We start from the raw sequence: 20,340 nt of genomic DNA on the forward strand, positions 1-20,340 counted from the left end.
TGAATACTCTCTAAATATAGCGACAAAGTCGCTAAATTGGCAACACTGTGTCATAGGCACTAAAGATATAGTTGTGCGAATGTTCAGAGGGCCGACACTGAACACTGACATGTGTAGTTCAAGTGTGACAACCCTCCCACTCTGTCTGCCGAATTCTTTCTCTTTGCTCTTGTTTTCCTTAATAGGATGTCGGTGGGCGGAGCCGGGAGGGTCGTCGGTGAAATGGGACACACCTGGGCTCGGGTGTGTCCCAGGATAAATGCACCTCTTCCCCATTCATTGAGGAGACTCTCTCCCTGCAGACACAGACGGATTTTGGTTGTGCCATTTTTGTGGCTATTTGGCTTGGCACCTTTCAACACCCCTAATTCTCACATGTATACACGCGACCACTCACTTACACTGCTGACTAAACACTCACCATTGTTAATTGTATTTACTTTACTTCAGTTAATAAATATATTTGTTATTCTTTATCTCACTTTTTATGGGCTTCGAGCCGGTTCGTGACAAGTGGGGGCTCGTCCAGGATCATAAGGTTGGTTCCTAGACATTTTGGCGTATAGAACTTTGTTGCATTATGAAGGACTAATACTAGTGTCGTTTGGCTTACTAGTATGTGTGTTGTGTTTGGGAGAAAACGTGGAGTTAATGTTCAACTCTGTAGGTGCTTTGTTTGCATCTTTTGTTACAGCTTGTTTGAGTTATGTTTGGTGTCCAGTACTGGTTTCGTTTGTTTGGTAAACTTGCCACTGCGGTGGATAGTTGGTTGTGTTCTGCGTTGGAGAAAGTACATTGGTTAGTTTCCAGGCCCCTGCCCAGGCTGAAGACTCCGGCTCTACTCGCTGTTGGGACATCGGTCCAAGGAGGTGAGTACAATCGGCTGTGTACCTCATTGGGAGATTTGGGCAGGGTAGTGATACTAGATACTCGGAGCTATAGTTTTTTTCCCTCTGTTAGGCTTAGTGACGTGTTTCACTTTGGAATACGTTGGGCATGGTTATTTTGTTTATTTTTGTGTGGTGTCTGTGGACTGAGCAGTTGTCTCGGGGCACAGACGTGGCTTGGGGAACCTGCCAGCGTGCTGGGGGGTTTATTTCCATGCCAGCGGGCTACAGTGCGTAATTACCCACTGTAAATCCGCACGAAGGCTAGGGTTGAGTTACTATAGGTTTTGAGGAAGCTCCATATATATCTCATCTCTCTTCTGTGGTGCCCAGTGGGATTGTCATTTCTCTGGTTGTGGTCTGGTGTGCTCAGCAGAGGGGAAGAGCGAGATATATATTCTTGTGACTATGGTGTCTTACGTAGACGAGTTCATTCGCTTTCCATCAGAGGAACTGTTAGAATTATGTACTAAAGAACAGCTGTTGAAGGTTGCTGAACACTACAAGGTTGAAATTAGTGCTAAACGTCTGAAATTCTATTAGGTTAATATTGAAGGCCAATCTGATGGAGAGTGGTATTCTTGAAGTTACCACTGGGGCAGCCTCTGAAGACTCGCCGTCTCCCTGTAACGTTACAATGACCCCCTCCATCGGTTAGTCCTAGTAGTCTTCTTTTTGAACAGCAGAAAGAGCTGCTTCTGTTACAGCTAGAGCACGATCGTGAGAAGCTAGAGCATGATCGTGAGAAGCTAGAGCATGATCGTGAGAAGCTAGAGCACGATCGTGAGAAGCTAGAGCATGATCGTGAGAAGCTAGAGCATGATCGTGAGAAGCTAGAGCATGATCGTGAGAAGCTAGAGCATGATCGTGTAAAATATATGAAAAGGAATTGGCATTCTAAACAGGATATGGAGCATGCTAAAATCAAGCTGCAACAAGAGCGACTAGAGTTGGTTAGGGAAGGAAAGCTCTCAGGGGAGAGTTTGCTCTGGGAAGGTGACCCAGATTTACCTAGGGGTTGTTCCTCTTTTGGTCATGCCCCGGACACATTTGATATTGTTGGGAACTTACGGTTGTTGCCTCAATTTAATGAAAAGGACCCTGATACATTCTTTTCTTTGTTTGAGTGTGTTGCTGACGCTAGGAGTTGGCCTGATTCTGACCACACTTTAATGTTGCATTGTGTGCTGACTGGTAAAGCGCACGAAGCGTATTCAGCTCTTAGTGTAGCCGACAGTGTCAGTTATGATACGGTTAAAACGGCTGTGTTACAGATTTACGAATTGGTTCCTGAGGCTTATGGCAACGATTTAGAACTTTAAAAAGGGATGACAAACAGACTCATGTTGAGTTTGCGCGAGAATTATGTGGATATATTGAAACAACATCACAAGACATCAGTCAGGAAGTTAAAGCTTGGTCGCAAATGGATCTTCCAAATGGACAATGACCCCAAGCATACTTCCAAAGTTGTGGCAAAATGGCTTAAGGACAACAAAGTCAAGGTATTGGAGTGGCCATCACGAAGCCCTGACCTCAATCCTATAGAACATTTCTGGGCAGAACTGAATATGCGTGGAGAGGCCTACAAACCTGACTGTTACACCAGCTCTGTCAGGAGGAATGGGCCAAAATTCACCCATCTTATTGTGGGAAGCTTGTGGAATGCTACCTGAAACGTTAGACCCAAGTTAAACAATTTAAAGGCAATGCTACCAAATACTAATTGAGTGTATGTAAACTTCTGACCCACTGGGAATGTGTTGAAATAAATAAAAGATGAAAGAAATCATTTTCGCTCTTATTCTGAGATTTCACATTCTTAAAATAAAGTGGTGATCCTAACTGATCTAAGACAGGGAATTTTTACGAGGATTAAATGTCAGGAATTGTGAAACTGAGTTTAAATGCATTTGGCTAATGTGTATGTAAACTTCTGACTTCAACTGTAGGTCCTGGATGGCAAGAAGTCATACCCTCTTCAAGATTGTCTTGATGTGTTTGGACCATGATAGTTTGTTGATGTCGACGCCAAGGAACTTAACTCTTGACCCGCTCCACTACAGCCCCATCGATGTTAATGGGGGCCTGTTCGGCCCTCCTTTTCCTGTAGTCCATAATCATCTCCTTTGTTTTGCTCATGTTGAGGGAGAGGTTGTTGTCCTGGCACCACACGGCCAGATCTCTGACCTCCCTATAGGCTGTCTCATCGTTGTCGGTGATCAGGCCTACCTCTGTTGTATCGTCAACAAACTTAATGATGGTTTTGGAGTCGTGCTTGGCCATGTAGTCGTGGGTGAACAGGGAGTACAAGAGGGGACTAAGCATGTATCCCTGAGGGGCCCCGTTGTTGAGGATCAGCGTGCCAGATGTGTTGTTGCCCTACCCTTACCACCTAGTGGTGGCCCATCAGGAAGTCCATGATCCAGTTGCAGAGGGAGGTGTTTAGTCCCAGGGTCCTTAGCTTAGTGATGAGCTTTGTGCGCACCATGGTGTTGAACACTGAGCTGTAGTCAATGAACAATGTTCTCACAGGTGTTCCTTTTGTCCAGGTGGGAAAGGGCAGTATGGAGTGCGATTGAGATTGCCTCATCTGTTGGGTCGGTATAAGAATTGGAGTGGGTCTAGGGTTTCCAGGATGATGGTGTTGTGATCCATGACCAGCCTTTCAAAGCACTTCATGGCTACCAACTTGAGTACTACGGAGCGGTAGTCATTTAGGTAGGTTACCTTCGTAGTCTTGGGCACTGGGACTATGTTGGTCTGCTTGAAACATTTAGGTATTACAGACTCAGTCAGGGAGAGGTTGAAAATGTCAGTGAAGACACTTGCCAGTTGGTATGCGCATGCTCTGGGTATGCTCTGGGTATGCGCATGCTCTGAGTAGGCAGCCTTGTGAATGTTGAACAGTTTAAAGGTCTTACAAAGGTCTTATCACGCTGTCGTCCTGAATAGTTGCTGCTGTTATGCATGCTTCAGTGTTGCTTGCCTCAAAGTGAGCATAAAAATATGTTTAGCTCGTCTGGTAGGCTCGCATCACTGGGCAGCTTGCGGCTGGGTTTCCTTTTGTAGTCCATAATAGTTTGCAAGCCCTGCCACATCCGACGAGCATCAGAGCTGGAGTAGTAGGATTCAATCTTAGTTCTGTATTGACACTTTGCCTGTTTGTTTGTTCGTCTGAGGGCATTGCAGGATTTTTTACAAGTGTCCGGACTAGTGTCCCGCTCCTTGAAAGCGGCAGCTCTAGCCTTTAGCTCAGTGTGGATGTTACCTGTAATCCATGGCTTCTGGTTGGGATATGTACGTACGGTCGCTATGGGGATGCCCACAATTGGTGATTCTACCAGAGATATCGAATTTTATTTGTCACATGCGCCGAATACAACAAGCCCTTAACCAACAATGCAGTTTTAAGACAAAAATAAAAAACAAAAAAGAAATAAAATTAACAAATTATTAAGTAGCAGCATGTTGCTTGAAACATGTTGGTATTACAGACTCAGACAGGGTCCAACGCAAAGGTACTCGATACCAAAGATGGATCTTGACAAGTCAAACTTGATTAAGTGAGCAGCTATCTAACACATTTCTGGACACCTGTAGGAAAGTATCGATGGCTGAGAATGCCGTTTGGAATCAAGCCAGCAGCTGGAGAATACCAGCGCAAACAGTGTGATGCACTACAGGGACTTGTAGTGTGTGAGATCACAGATGACATTCTACCCTATAGATGTGGTGACACACACACACGAAGAAGCGATGGCAGATCATGACAGAAACCTCACAGCGCTCCTTCAGAGAGCAAGAGATGTCAACCTGAAGCTGAACAAAAATAAACTCTGGTTAAAGCTACCTAGTGTAACATACATGGGTCATCTTCTCACAGAGGGCCTTTGCCCTGACCCAGAGAAAATAACAATCCATTCGGAACATGGGTACACCGTCCTGCAAATGTCATGCCCCGCCTATCAGATGTGTGTGAGCCGCTTAGAAGACTGACAAGGACGTTGAATCAACATGGCTACCACAGCATGACGCAGCAGTTGAGACTACCAAACAGTTAGTCACACAACACCCAGTGCTCAAATACTGAGATCTGAATGATGCAGTTATACTGCAGTGTGATGCCAGTGAGACAGGTTTGGGCGCAGCCCTTCTACAGAAAGGACAACGTGTTGCATTTGCCTTCAGAACATTGACTCAGACAGAACAAAGATATGCACCGATTGAGAAAGAATAGCTCTCCATTTTTTTTGCGTCCCACCTACTCAACAGCCAGTGGAACCCCGTGGCGCGATATTCAAATACCTTAGAAATGCTATTACTTCAATTTCTCAAACATATGACTATTTTACACCATTTTAAAGACATGACTCTCGTCAATCTAACCACACTGTCCGATTTCAAAAAGGCTTTACAACGAAAGCAAAACATTAGATTATGTCAGCAGAGTACCCAGCCATAAATAATCAGACACCCATTTTTCAAGCTAGCATATAATGTCACAAAAACCAAAACCACAGCTAAATGCAGCGCTAACCTTTGATCTTCATCAGATGACACTCCTAGGACATTATGTTATACAATACATGCATGTTTTGTTCAATCAAGTTCATATTTATATCAAAAACCAGCTTTTTACATTAGCATGTGACTAGCATTCCCACCGAACACTTCCGGTGAATTTACTAAATTACTCACGATAAACGTTCACAAAAAACATAATAAACATAATAACCACAAGTTGTTTGGGAGGATTGCCATAAAAAAGCCTTTGCTGTCATAAAACTCAAGCCCCTACATTTTGCCAAAAGTTTCTGGAACTTTAAGTGGGACCGGGTTCTATGGTCAGATGAGAACAAAATGCAGCTTTTTGGAAACAAACATCAGAGGTGGGTTTTTGTCGTAGACAGAAAGATAGCCATGCAGAAAAGTACCTCATCCCCACTGTAAAGTATGGTGGTGGATCTTTGTTGTGGGGCTGCTTTTCTTCCAAAGGCCCTGGACAACTTGTTAGGATACAAGGTATCGTGGCCTCCAAGTACCAGCAGATATTAAATCAAAACCTGACTGCCTCTGCTAGGAAGCTTAAACTGGGCCATGGTTGGATCTTCCAGCAGGACAATGATCCAAAGCACACCTCAAAATCAACACACAAATGGTTCACTGACCACAGAATAAAGGTTTTGCTATGGCCATCCCAGTCTCCTGACCTAATCGGAATCTGAAGGATCTGGAGAGATTCTGTATGGAGGAATGGTCTCAGATCCTTTGTCATTTGTTCTCCAACCTCATTACGCATTATAGGAGAAGACTCGGAGCTGTTATCTTGGCAAAGGGAGGTTTCACAAAGTATTGAATTCAGGGGTGCCAATAATTGTGGCACACATACAGTACATTTGAGGATAAACACATTTTTTTTCACAGTCCGTTTAGCTCATATTTACCAAGGGTTCCAAAATTAGTGGAGGGCACTGTAACTCTTTATCCACAATATAGCAGTGGGTGTAAAGCCATAACACATACAGGAGAACCCTTTATGGACGGGCGAGAGGCAGGATAACTTGAGCCCATTGCCCCCCGCGCCTGGTGCAGGCCTCCGACAGATGGAGAGGTTCCGCTCGATTCAGAGAAGGGACGGAAGGTTGTCGTCGTCGACTTCGAAGTCGTAGTAGTAGGCACTGCGGCCGCAGACACAGGCACCCCCAGAGACGAAGGTGCAGGAAGATCAGGCTCCAGGACGGCAAAACAATTTGTTGTTTGTATTCGCTCCGGACCTCTCGTTTGGAGTGTAGAATGTTTTGGGGGAGGCCACTGTCTTCGGCTTCCACGGCTCGTGATATGCAACCATCGTTGATTGCCTTGCTCCTCTTGCTGTGCTCCTTCGACTCAACTATCAGATGGGGGCGCTCCAGGCAACACCGGCCAGTTGGATAACGACAAACGACAAGGCGGAGATGCATCCAACAAGCTCAAACTCCGTCCAGCGACCGGCGTAGAAAATGTAAATATTCCACTCTGCGTTTTCCCCAATTTCTTACAAAGGCTGGTGACCTGCGTAATCAAGGAAGCCACCTCAAGCCTAAGATCCTCGGCAAGTAAACAATTGCCGCATTGGAACTCTGATCCGGTTTTTCCCTAAACAAAGTGTAGTATATACTGCTCCTACAGTGCAGGAACCGTGCATTTATTTCTCCAGACAAAGATGACTCCATTGCAAAACTCATCTGCTACCAACTTTCATTAGCTTGATGGCTAGCAGCTTAGCCTCTCTGTCAAGCAGGCTTCAACCTGTCTGTTATGCGGGATTCCGGGACAAGAAATACAAAAGTATTCATCCCCCTTGGAGTTTTTCATATTTTGTTGCATTACAACCTGTAACTTAAATAGATTTTTACTTGGATTTCATGTAATGGACATACACAAAATAGTCCAAATTGGTGAAGTGAAATGAAACAAATTATTTGTTTAAAGAAATGCAGAAAAAATTAAAACGGAAAAGTGGTGCATGCATATGTATTCACCCCTTTGCTATTAAGCCCCTAAATAAGATCTGGTGCAGCCAATTACCTTCAGAAGTTACATAATTAGTTAAATAAAGTCCACCTGTGTGCAGTCTAAGTATCACATGATCTCAGTATATATACACACCTGTTCTGAAAGGCCACAGAGTATGCAACACGATCTGCACCACCAAGCAAGCAGCACTATGATAACCAAGGAGCTCTCCAAACAGGTCAGGGGCAAAGTTGTGGAGAAGTACAAATCAGGGTTGGGTTATAAAAAAATACCAGCAACTTTGAACATCCCACGGAGCACCATTAAATCCATTATTAAACAACAAACCTGCCAAGAGAGGGCCGTCCACCAAAACTCACAGACCAAGCAAGGAGGGCATTAATCAGAGAGGCAACAAAGAGACCAAAGATAACCTTGAAGGAGCTGCACAGCTCCACAGCGGAGATTGGAGTATCTGTCCATAGGACCACTTTAAGCCGTACACTCCACAGAGCTGGGCTTTATGGAAGAGGGCCATTAAAAAAAAAGCCTGTGCTTAAAGAAAAAAATAAGCAAACATGTTTGGTGTTCGCCAAAAGGCATGTGGGAGACTCCCCAAACGCATGAAAGAAGGTATTCTGGATAGGTGAGACTAAAATTGTGCTTTTTGGCCATCAAGGAAAACGCTATGTCTGGCGCAAACCCAACACCTCTCATCACCCCGAGAAAACCATCCCCACAGTGAATCATGGTGGTGGCAGCATCATGCTGTGGGGTTGTTTTTCATTGGCAGGGACTGGGAAACTGGTCAGAATTGAAGGAAGGATGGATGACGCTAAATACAGAGAAATTCTTGAGGGAAACCTGTTTGTCTTCCAGAGATTCTAGACTGGGACGGAGGTTCATCTTCCAGCAGGACAATGACCCTAAGAATACTGCTAAAGTAACACTCAAGTGGTTTAATGGGAAACATTTAAATGTCTTGGAATGGCCTAGTCAAAGCCCAGACCTCAATCCAATTGAGAATCTGTTGTATGACTTAAAGATTGAATTACATCAGCGGAACCCATCCAACTTGAAGGAACTGAAGCAATTTTGCCTTGAAGAATGGGCAAAAATCCCAGTGGCTAGATGTGCCAAGCTTATAGAGCCATACCCCAAGAGACTTGCATCTGTAATTGCTGCAAAAGGTGGATCTACAAAGTATTGACTGAAGGGGTGAATAGTTATGCACGCTCAAGTTTTGTTTTTTTGTCTTATTTATTGTGTGTTTCGCAATAATAAAACATTTGCATCTTCAAAGTGGTAGGCATGTTGTGTAAATCAAATGATACAAACCCCCCAAAAATCTAATTTAATTCCAGGTTGTAAGGCAACAAAATAGGAAAAATGCCAAGGGGGTGAATACTTTCGCAAGCCACTGTAGAGGTCCTAGCTGTGAAAAGCTAACCACGTTGCGGAATCCACACAAATACAAGTTCAGTATTTAATGAATAGTGGTTTAGTTTTCATCAAAAATAACAAACCGAGTGTTTTCCAGAATTCAATGTTCAGCTGCGCACTCTGACTTTATAATCAAAATGACCTTGCTCTGATATAGAATTAACACCATACAAAACACATTTATAAAATTGTACCGAAACTTCCTGTTTCCATAAAAGCTGTAGTGATTTCTTTTATAACTGGATGAAAACGTGATTAGTGAGACGATTGCTCATGGCCCGTATTCATAAAACATGTCAGAGTAGGATTGCTGATCTAGGATCAGTTTAGCCTGAATAATGAATAAGACAGGTGGGGATCTGATCCTAGCCTAGTGGTTAGAGCGTTGGACTAGTAACCTGAAAGGGTTGCAAGATCGAATCCCCGAGTTGACAAGGTACAAATCTGTCGTTCTGTCCCTGAACAAGGCAGTTAACACACTGTTCCTAGGCCGTCACTGAAAATAAGAATTTGTTCTTAAAACCTCTCTGGCGCATGTGGGACGAACTCGTCCCACCTACGTAACAGCCAATGAAATCCAGTGGTGCGATTTTTGAATCGTTAGAAATACTATTACTTCAATTTCTCAAACATATGACTATTTTACAGCTATTTAAAGACAAGAATCTCGTTAATCTAACCCCACTGTCCGATTTCAAAAAGGCTTTACAACGAAAGCAAAACATTAGATTATGTCAGCAGAGTGCCCAGCCAGAAATAATCAGACACCCATTTTTCAAGCTAGCATATCATGTCACATAAACCCAAACCACAGCTAAATGCAGCACTAACCTTTTATGATCTTCATCAGATGACACACCTAGGACATTGTGTTATACAATACATGCATGTCTGTTCAATCAAGTTCATATTTATATCAAAAAACAGCTTTTTACATTAGCATGTGACGTTCAGAAAAAGCATAACCCCCGCAAACTTCCGGGGAATTTACTAACAGTTTGCTAAATTACTCACGATAAACGTTCACAAAAAGCATAACAATTATTTTAAGAATTATAGATACATTACTCCTCTATGCACTCGATATGTCCGATTTTAAAATAGCTTTTCGGATGAAGCACATTTTGCAATATTCTAAGTACATAGCCCGGCATCACAGGGCTAGCTATTTAGATACCCACCCAGGTCAGCCTCCACCAAAATCACATTTCCTATAAGAAAAATGTTCTTACCTTGCTTGTTCTTCGTCAGAATACACTGCCAGGACTTCTACTTCAATAACAAATGTTGGTTTGGTCCCAAATAATCCATCGTTATATCCAAACAGCGACGTTTTGTTCGTGAGTTCTAGACACTATCAGAATGCTTCATCACGGTGTCGCATTGGCGTGACAAAAATGTCTAAATATTCCATTACCGTACTTCGAAGCATGTCAACCGCTGTTTAAAACCAATTTTTATGCCATTTATCTCGTAGATAAGTGATAATATTCCGACCGGGAATATGCATTGAGCCTAAACAGCCAAATTAAATTTCTCCTCAGGAGCGAATCGTGCATGCGCCTCATTCAAAGGTCCTCTGAGCCGCCACTTGCCAAAGCCGATAATGTGTTTCAGCCTGAGGCTCCCTCGTCAACCTTCAGTTATTTCCCGGGTTCTGAGAGCCTATCGGAGCCCTGGGAATTGTCACGTTACAGCTAAGATCCTTACTTTTCAATAAACAGATGCAAGACGCACGACTCCTTGTCAGACAGGGTACTTCCTGCTTGAAACCTTGTCAGGTTTTTGCCTGCCATAGGAGTTCTGTTATACTCACAGACACCATTCAAACAGTTTTAGAAAATTCAGAGTGTTTTCTATCCAAACCTGAACAATAATATGCATATTCTAGCTTCTGAGTTGGTGTAGGAGGCAGTTAAAAATGGGCACATATTTTTTCCAAAATTCTCAATACTGCCCCCTATCCCAAACAGGTTTTAACTGACTTGCCAAGTAAAATAAAGGTAAAATAAAAAAAATCAGCATTTCTATTCTAAGAGATACAGCCCGTTTTAGCATGGACGTTGCCATTGACGACTTCCACCATTCTTCCATTTTAAAGATCATGTACAGTCAAAATCATGTTTTTCAGGAAATTGGATGATATTTGAATAAAACTAGATCAAAGTATGATGACCAAAGTACGAAAATGACTGTTGCTTCTACATTGATAAAGGCTTGTTATAAAGTTACTGGTCCCATCCCCAATGTAAAAAACTTGGATTCATTATTAATATGGTGATATCACCCTAACTCTCATTTTAATTAATACACCAAATGGTAAAACTATATTCTCTTGCCTAATTTAAATGTTGTAACCAACATTGGAGGATGCATGTTTGCAGAGTAGCGTGGTTTATATAGCTAGCTAGCTGATGTACTACTGCCAAAATTTGACTGTGGGGTGTCAGCAAATATATACTGAACAGAAATATAAACGCAACATGTAAAGCGTTGGTCCCATGTTTTATGAACTAAAATCAAGATCCCAGAAATGTTCCATACGCACAAAAGCGTATTTCTCTCAATTGTTTTTGCACAAATTTGTTTACATCTCTGTTAGTGAGCATTTCTCCTTTGTCAAGATAATCCATCAGCCTGACAGACGTGGCATATCAAGAAGTTGATTAAACAGCATGATCATTACAGAAGGTGCACCTTCTGCTGGGGACAAAGGCCACTCTAAAATGTGCAGTTTTGCCACACAACACAATGCCACAGATGTCTCAAGTTTTGAAGGAGTGTGCAATTGGCATGCTGACTGCAGGACTGTCCACCAGAGCTGTTGTCAGAGAAGTGAATGTTAATTTCTCTACCATAAGCTGCCTCCAACGTAGTTTTAGAAAATTTGGCAGTACGTCCAACTGGCCTCACAACCGCAGACCATTTGTAACCACGCCAGCCCAGGCCCTCCACATCTGGTTTATTCACCTGTGGGATCGTCTGAGACCAGCCACCAAGACAGCTGATGAAACTGAGGAGTATTTCTGTCTGTAATAAAGCCCTTTTGTGAGGAAAAACTCATTCTGATCAGCTAGGCCCTGCTCCCCAGTGGGTGGGCCTGGCTCCCAAGTGGGTGGGCCTATGCCCTCCCAGGCCCACCAATGGCTGCGCCCCTGCCCAGTCATTTGAAATCCATAGATTAGGGCCTAATTAATTTCAATTGACTGATTTCCTTATATGAACTGTAACTCAGTACAATTGTTGAAAATGTTGCGTGTTGCGTTTATATTTTTGTTCAGTATTATTAAAGGTTTGCCCTATTCATCTATGGTAAAGATACTTCTATGTTTCCCCTTTCATCTGTGTTTTGTGTTAGCTAGTTTCTGGCTAGCTAGGTCTTCAGCCAGCATGGAACAAAATGGGGGGGAATGTCAGTGATGTTGTGAACTGCATCACAAGCTAAACGGGAGATAATAAAATATGTAATTGATGCAATTTCAATGTTGTTTGAGATGCTCTGTGTATCACCACATTCGCTTGAGATGATTATACTCCAACACTGCAACCACATTTCTTTACATAGGAGTTTCAAAGAGCTGTCAAGGCGAGCTCATGAATATAAGCTACCTGCCAACTCAGCCTGTCTTTTCCAACTTCCTGGTAGTTAGCCAGAATTACTGTTCAGGACCTTCAAAATAGTCAACAGAGTGGGGATTCCTATGGGTTGTAGTCTCAATGGCGCTGCCCATGCTGTCACATGTGCTATAATATCACAAATATAAAGATGAGTCCTCTATCAATCTTTATGACATAGACCCCAACACAACGATGACTCAACTGGCTGCTGGTGCATGATCCCTGCCTGCCTTGAGAGACTGGGGAAATTGAAAATGATATGTGGAGCAGCATGCATAAATATCATCGGTGTCTTCTTTGGCTAACTCGACTATTAGATGTAAGGGGGAAAATAATTTTATCTAAAATCTAATCCCACCCAAAATGTGTGTTGAATCTTAGACTTTACAATGTTGTAAATCTATTCTATTGTATTGTAATATTTAGCTAATTTGATGTTTGTTGAATAATCTGTTATGTAATGTAAGTGCTTCAACTAAGAATAGTAAGAATAGTTATCTTTTTTATTCATGCGAGAGGACTGGTCCTAAACTGAACTCTCCCTACACACCACATCCGCAAGGAAAGACTGGGTCAATTACTTTATAGATCTCAACAGATGTTGCACTGTTCATAAAACAATTAGAATGAAGAATATTTACTTGAATGCAACATTTCTAACAATTTGAAAGAGAGGAGGGCCTGTAGTATCGATTTCTCCATTGGGAAATTGTCTCTTGTGTTGCACGATACATTGTCTCTCACCCTTTGTGCTCCCTTTTGTGCAACATTTAGCTGAATTCAGAGGACCCGGACCCGTAAATTCACCGTGAAGATCTGAAGAACCATGGAAATATATTTTGCAGGTAAGCGGGCCATAGTCACGGGAGCATGAAAAAGTAAGACAACTTTCACCACATGTAAAGATAGTGACACCGTTTGGTTTGCAGCAACAACACCTCCAAATGCACTTACAATAAGTAAACCAAACTTCTCCATCTTGTTTTGAGCACAAACTAAGAGACATCCAGTGTGTCCTGAAAGACTCACTGCCTTAATTACAGTGTGTCTGTGTGGCCGAAGAGCCTATAGACAAACGGAATGTGTGTCAGGTTGGCCGTCACACAGAGAGCTCTGGTGAATAATGGGCATTGTGTTTATGGATATTTTCACACAGGCATCGGCAGGCCACGGCACTCGCTCTGGCGCACTGCGGGGCAGAGGTCATGGCTGTCACGAGCACGCAGGCTGACCTGGACAGCATTCTGCTGGAGGTACCCCTCCCCCTGCACCACCCGTTGCTTGCTCTATTGTCCCTCTATAGGACCTCCTCTCTACCAGCCCTATACACATACCATCAGAGGCTGACTAGTTTCCCCGCTGCTCTCTTCATCTCCCTGGCCCATTGTTTCTGCTCTGCTCCATGATGAGAGATTCGTTGTGGTGATTCTCCTGCTGACCGTTCTCTCTGTGTGATTGGTTCTGGTGGTCCATTCTCTCTGTGTGATTGGTTCTGGTGGTCCATTCTCTCTGTGTGATTGGTTCTGGTGGTCCGTTCTCTCTGTGTGATTGGTTCTGATGTCTGGTTCTGGTTGTTCCCTGCAGTGTCCATCAATCAGGCCAGTGTGTGTGGACCCAGGGAACTGGGGGGCCACAGAGGAGGCACTATGGGAGGCTGTTGGTAACGTTGATTTCCTGGTGAATAAAGCAGCCTGCGTCATGCTGGAGCCCTTCCTAGAGGTCGCCCCCAACTAGTTTGGCATGTAAAGAAGCTCTCTTCGCTGTCCTTTGATTCATGTATTTATTCATATTCATTAAAGTGAAACACAAGTTACTCAAGACAAGGTATTAGACCTGTGTTTTAGACCTAGAGCACATGTATTAGACCTACAGTACATGTTTTAGACCTGTGTTTTAGGTCTACAGTACATGTATTCGACCTGTGTATTTAGACATACAGTACATGTATTAGACCTGTGTTTTAGACCAAGAGTACATGTATTAGACCTGTGTTTTAGACCTACATAAAGTACAGTGTATTCGGAAAGTATTCAGACTTTTTCCACATTTCATTACATTACAGCCTTATTCTAAAATTGATGAAATGTTCTCCAAAGCAATCTACACAAAATGACAAAGCGAAAAAACTTTTTTACAAATTTTTGCAAATGTATAAAAACTGAAATAACTGTGATGGAACATTTTATGCTGGTTCTTTTCTATTTACCCATTTCTGTGTTCTATATTTGTGCTTTTCTAATAACCGTTTTCTGTGTTTATGCAAGTGACTGATTGAACGAACCCTCACTATCAGTATCTGCAATTTGGCAGTATGTCCAGACCCTTGTTTTGAGAACGAAAGATATCTCTGTTTCAAGGTCTCAGCTTAGAGAGAAGAAGCTGCATGAGGTATTGGTCTGTCACATGCATAACCCACTACTGGTCAGTCACATGACTGAAGCAAACGTTAGTGATGAATTAATTATGAATGAATAAGCTAAATCATGCAAATATAACTTGTCTGCATATAAGAGAACTAACGGGACTGCCCCGATAGCGCTCCTGATCGACATGTGTACAGTTGGTTGGAACCTCTCCAGCACGCTGATAATAAACAATGATTCATACAAGATTGACTTTGAGTGTCCCATGTGTAAGAATTTCCACAACAATTTGATGTCAATGAACAGGATGATTGATTCTGCCTGCGGAGCTTTCCAGTGGGGGTCTGCGAGGAAAACCGGTGGCGCATTTAATGAAGTGTGAGGGAAATTCCCATCTGACCAAAAGACAACGAGACCCGCCCAGACCCTGACTGTGACTTGCCCAGGAGGAGACATGTCATCCGCAAACAATTAAGGGACGACATTTAAATGAATTTAAATTAATCTGTATAAAAATATAAATAAATGGTAAAAAATTGAATTAAGACGTAATTAAGAATCTATAAGAAGTCTATTCACTAGTCTAAGAGAAGACTAGAGTGAGGGCGTAACGGTAATCAAATAAAATTTTATTGGTCACATACACATGGTTAGCAGATGTTAATGCGAGTGTAGCGAAATGCTTGTGCTTCTAGTTCCGACCATGCAGTAATGTCTAACAAGTAATCTAACAATTTCACAACAACTACCTTATACACACAAGTGTAAAGGAATTAATAAGAATATGTACATATAAATATATGGATGAGCAATGGCCGAATGGCATAGGCAAGATGCAGTAGATGGTATAGAGTACAGTATATACATATGAGATGAGTAATGTAGGGTATGTAAACATTACATAAAGTGGCATTGTTTAAAGTGACTAGTGATACATTTATTACATACACTTTTTAATTATTAAGTGGCTAGAGATTTGAGTCAGTATGTTGGCAGCAGCCACTCAATGTTAGTGATGGCTGTTTAACAGTCTGATGGCCTTGAGATAGAAGCTGTTTTTCAGTCTCTCGGTCCCAGCTTTGATGCACCTGTACTGACCTCGCCTTCTGGATGATAGCGGGGTGAACAGGCAGTGGCTCGGGTGGTTGTTGTCCTTGATGATCTTTTTGGCCTTCCTGTGATATCGGGTGGTGTAGGTGTCCTGGAGGGCAGGTAGTTTGCCCACGGGGATGTGTTGTGCAGACCTCACTACCCTCTGGAGAGCCTTACAGTTGTGGGCGGAGCAGTTGCCGTACCAGGCGGTGATACAGCCCAACAGGATGCTCTCGATTGTGCATCTGTAAAAGTTTGTGAGGGTTTTAGGTGACAAGCCAAATTTCTTCAGCCTCCTGAGGTTGAAGAGGCACTGTTGCGCCTTCTTCACCATGCTGTCTGTGTGGGTGGACCATTTCAGTTTGTCCGTGATGTATATGCCGAGGAACTTAACTTTCCACCTTCTCCACTACTGTCCCATCGATGTGGATAGGGGGGTGCGCACTCTGTTGTTTCCTGAAGTCCACGATCATCTTCTTTGTTTTGTTGACATTGAGTGTGAGGTTATTTTCCTGACACCACATGGAAAGCCCCGCTGACAGCTGTCTGTAAGCATTTATAAGAAATGTCTACGTGGCCTGCAGCCACTGCAAAATAACACAAGGTGTTTTTGAACACGGGTTGCTATTTAAATGTATAGGAAGTAGTGGCAAGAGAACCGTTTAAGATACATATGGTGCATAGCAAGTAACAACAAGAGAATCGTTGAAGATCCACATGGGGTAATGAGGAGATTGCAGAGTGTGTTTTGGAATAGTACTAAGTGAATGTGGATTTGAAAGTTGTGTGATTGTGAGATATGACATATTAAGCTGATTGAAATTTGGATAATAAATGGATTGAAATTAGAACTATTAAGATTGAAATTTGGATAGAAATGTGGATTTAAACTACTGATTGAAAATTGGATAATAAGAGATTGAAATGTAGCTATAAATCACTGAGTGAATGAGAGCTGTCAGGGGACTAGCTCATATGCGAAAGAGGTGAATGAATACCCCAACCAGTTCTGTGTGAGCTGAGTTTTTAAATCTATAACGTTATTTACGGTTCTGTCCACCACCGCCCGTCGGATCTACAGGTAGAGGATAACATGTCTCAGAGATCTCATACAAGGGTAACATGTTTCTGAGAATAACATGTCTAATTAGTAATGAAGATAACATGATAACATGTCTCATTAGAGGATAACATGATCACACGTCTCATTAGTAATGAGGATAACATGTGTCTGAGGGTAACATGACTTTAGATTACATGAGGATAACATGACTCATCAGTGGAGTTTGATGGTATAACGTTATTATGTATGTGGATATATGAAAGGAGAAAGTACTATTCCTGAATATGCTGTTAAATAGAACACTAGAGTGAATATTCAAACCCCTGTATGAACAGAACACTTGTGTAGAGGAATTTGTGATGTAACACAAATGTATAATGGTTACTAGAGATAAAGTAACAGAATATTGAGTATAATGGATTACTAGAGATCTGATGAAGTAACAATAGAAAAAATAATAATATACAACTTGCAAAATGGAAACTGCATCTGTTTCCCTGTCTGTGCTGTCTCAGGTGCCAGACTTATTATGGACCGTGATCACCATCTACAGGGGACTGTCAGACAGTGCCAACCCAGTTAATACATATTGATCCCTCCTAAGTATTACATGCTAATCTTAAAATAATAGACGTTTAATAAGTGGAAGCAGAAAGTGAATATCCAACAGAAATTTGAAATACATATATAGAGTAACATTGTTAGGGTAGACTAAAATTAAAACAGAGCCTTCCAGTATGGAGAAAGTTATCATGTTTGTGTTGTTTTGTTTTAAACCTTGCAATTGGGGGAAAAGCAGAACATTGTTTGAGAGCGATCCGGGTGTATTAGCAGTGATTGAGGTCTTCCTACTGGGAAGAAGGGAGTCCTAGTTGAAGGAAACAGATATGGAGACCAGTGAAAGTAACAAAGTGAATGGTAATCGGCTTTCAGTTAGCATTCTAATAATGCAATGTCTTAGTAATAATGCAATGTCTTAGTAATAATGCAATGTCTTAGTAATTTGAAGAAGTAAATGTTTCAATATAAGGTCACATGACAAACAGGGATTGAGCATCAAAGCCTGGTAAACTGCTCTCGTGTTTAAGTCATCTGTTAAATAAACTTCCTGTGGAACAATAAATACATTTGGGACAGAGGTCTGAATAAGACACGTTTTTGACAATTTATTTCTCAATTCTATACTATGGGTAGCAACAGTGATTTAAGTAAGAAGGTAATGTCATCTAAAACAATAATCTGTTTCCATTACGCGGAACTGTATCCATAATGTAGATCCAAGTAAATATTTTTAGTACCGAATATTGAGCTGATTTATTTAACCTTTATTTAACTAGGCAAATCAGTTAAGAACAAATTCTTATTTACAATGACGGCCTACCAAAAGGCCTCCTGCAGGGACTGGGTTAAAAAACAATATATATACAGTGGGGAGAACAAGTATTTGATAACCTACAAAATCGGCAGTGTTTCCTACTTACAAAGCATGTAGAGGTCTGTAATTTGTATCATAGGTACACTTCAACTGTGAGAGACGGAATCTAAAACAAAAATCCAGAAAATCACATTGTATGATTTTTAAGTAATTTAAGTAATCCTTCTAACCCTACCCTCCCCCCCAAAAAAGATATAGATGTACTATTGTAAAGTGGTTGTTCCACTGGATATCATAAAGGTGAATGCACCAATTTGTAAGTCGCTCTGGATAAGAGCGTCTGCTAAATGACGTAAATGTAAAATGTAATTAATTTGCATTTTATTGCATGACATAAGTATTTGATACATCAGAAAAGCAGAACTTAATATTTGGTACAGAAACCTTTGTTTGCAATTACAGAGATCATACGTTTCCTGTAGTTCTTGACCAGGTTTGCACACACTGCAGCAGGGATTTTGGCCCACTCTTCCAAAAAGCCCACTCCTCCATACATACTCCTCCATACAAACAGGCAGGGTTATATCCTGCCTGTTTGGCCCTGTCCGGGGGTATCATCGGATGGGGCCGCAGTGTCTTCTGATCCCTCCTGTCTCAGCCTCCAGTATTTATGCTGCAGTAGTTTATGTGTCGGGGGGCTAGGGTCAGTCTGTTACATCTGGAGTATTCTCTTGTCTTATCCGGTGTCCTGTGTGAATTTAAATATGCTCTCTCTAATTCTCTCTTTCTCTCTTTCTTTCTTTCTCTCGGAGGACCTGAGCCCTAGGACCATGCCTCGGGACTACCTGGCATGATGACTCCTTGCTGTCCCCAGTCCACCTGTCCATGCTGCTGCTCCAGTTCCCACTGTTCTGCCTGCGGCTACGGAACCCTGACCTGTTCACCGGACGTGCTTTTTGCACCCTCGACAACTACTATGATTATTATTATTTGACCATGCTGGTCATTTATGAACATTTTAACATCTTGACCATGTTCTGTTATAATATCCACCCGGCACAGCCAGAAGAGGACTGGCCACCCCTCATAGCCTGGTTCCTCTCTAGGTTTCTTCCTAGGTTTTTGGCCTTTCTAGGGAGTTTTTCCTAGGGAGTTTTTCCTAGCCACCGTGCTTCTTTCACATGCATTGCTTGCTGTTTGGGGTTTTAGGCTGGGTTTCTGTACAGCACTTTGAGATTTCAGCTGATATACGAAGGGCTATATAAATAAATTTGATTTGATACAGACCTTCTCCAGATCCTTCAGATTTCAGGGCTGTTGCTGGGCAATACGGACTTTCAGCTCCCTCCAAAGATTTTCTATTGGGTTCAGGTCTGGAGACTGGCTAGGCCACTCCAGGACCTTGAGATGCTTCTTACGGAGCCACTCCTTAGTTGCCCTGGCTGTGTGTTTCGGGTCATTGTCATGCTGGAAGACCCAGCCACGACCCATCTTCAATGCTCTTACTGAGGGAAGGAGGTTGTTGGCCAATATCTCGCGATACATGGCCCCATCCATCCTCCCCTCAATACGGTGCAGTCGTCCTGTCCCCTTTGTAGAAAAGCATCCCCAAAGAATGATGTTTCCACCTCCATGCTTCACGGTTGGGATGGTGTACTCGGGGTTGTACTCATCCTTCTTCCTCCAAACATGGCGAGTGGAGTTTAGACCAAAAAGCTCTATTTTTGTCTCATCAGACCACATGACCTTCTCCCATTCCTCCTCTGGATTATCCAGATGGTCATTGGCAAACTTCAGACGGGCCTGAACATGCGCTGGCTTGAGCAGGAGGACCTTGCGTGTGCTGCAGGATTTTAATCCATGACGGCGTAGTGTGTTACTAATGGTTTTCTTTGAGACTGTGGTCCCAGCTCTCTTCAGGTCATTGACCAGGTCCTGCCGTGTAGTTCTGGGCTGATCCCTCACCTACCTCATGATCATTGATGCCCCACGAGGTGAGAT

General features: G+C 42.5%; 1 long non-coding RNA gene across 3 annotated transcripts; it reads left to right on the forward strand.

Moving 5' to 3' along the window:
• Nucleotides 1–231: 231 nt before the first annotated feature.
• On the forward strand, nucleotides 232–14,444 carry LOC115152891 (uncharacterized). Of its 3 annotated transcripts, XR_003867598.1 has the most exons (5): nucleotides 514–538; nucleotides 695–869; nucleotides 13,221–13,291; nucleotides 13,603–13,699; nucleotides 14,031–14,444. It is a non-coding gene; the product is annotated as an uncharacterized LOC115152891 (long non-coding RNA). The 3 variants fall into 3 exon arrangements; XR_003867597.1 differs by having other exon boundaries at nucleotides 232–869; XR_003867599.1 differs by lacking the exons at nucleotides 514–538; nucleotides 695–869 and adding an exon at nucleotides 12,629–12,765.
• The last annotated feature ends 5,896 nt before the right edge of the window (nucleotides 14,445–20,340 follow it).

This window comes from Salmo trutta, chromosome 18, assembly GCF_901001165.1.
Source record: "Salmo trutta chromosome 18, fSalTru1.1, whole genome shotgun sequence".
In the NCBI taxonomy this organism is placed as follows: Eukaryota; Metazoa; Chordata; class Actinopteri; order Salmoniformes; family Salmonidae; genus Salmo; species Salmo trutta.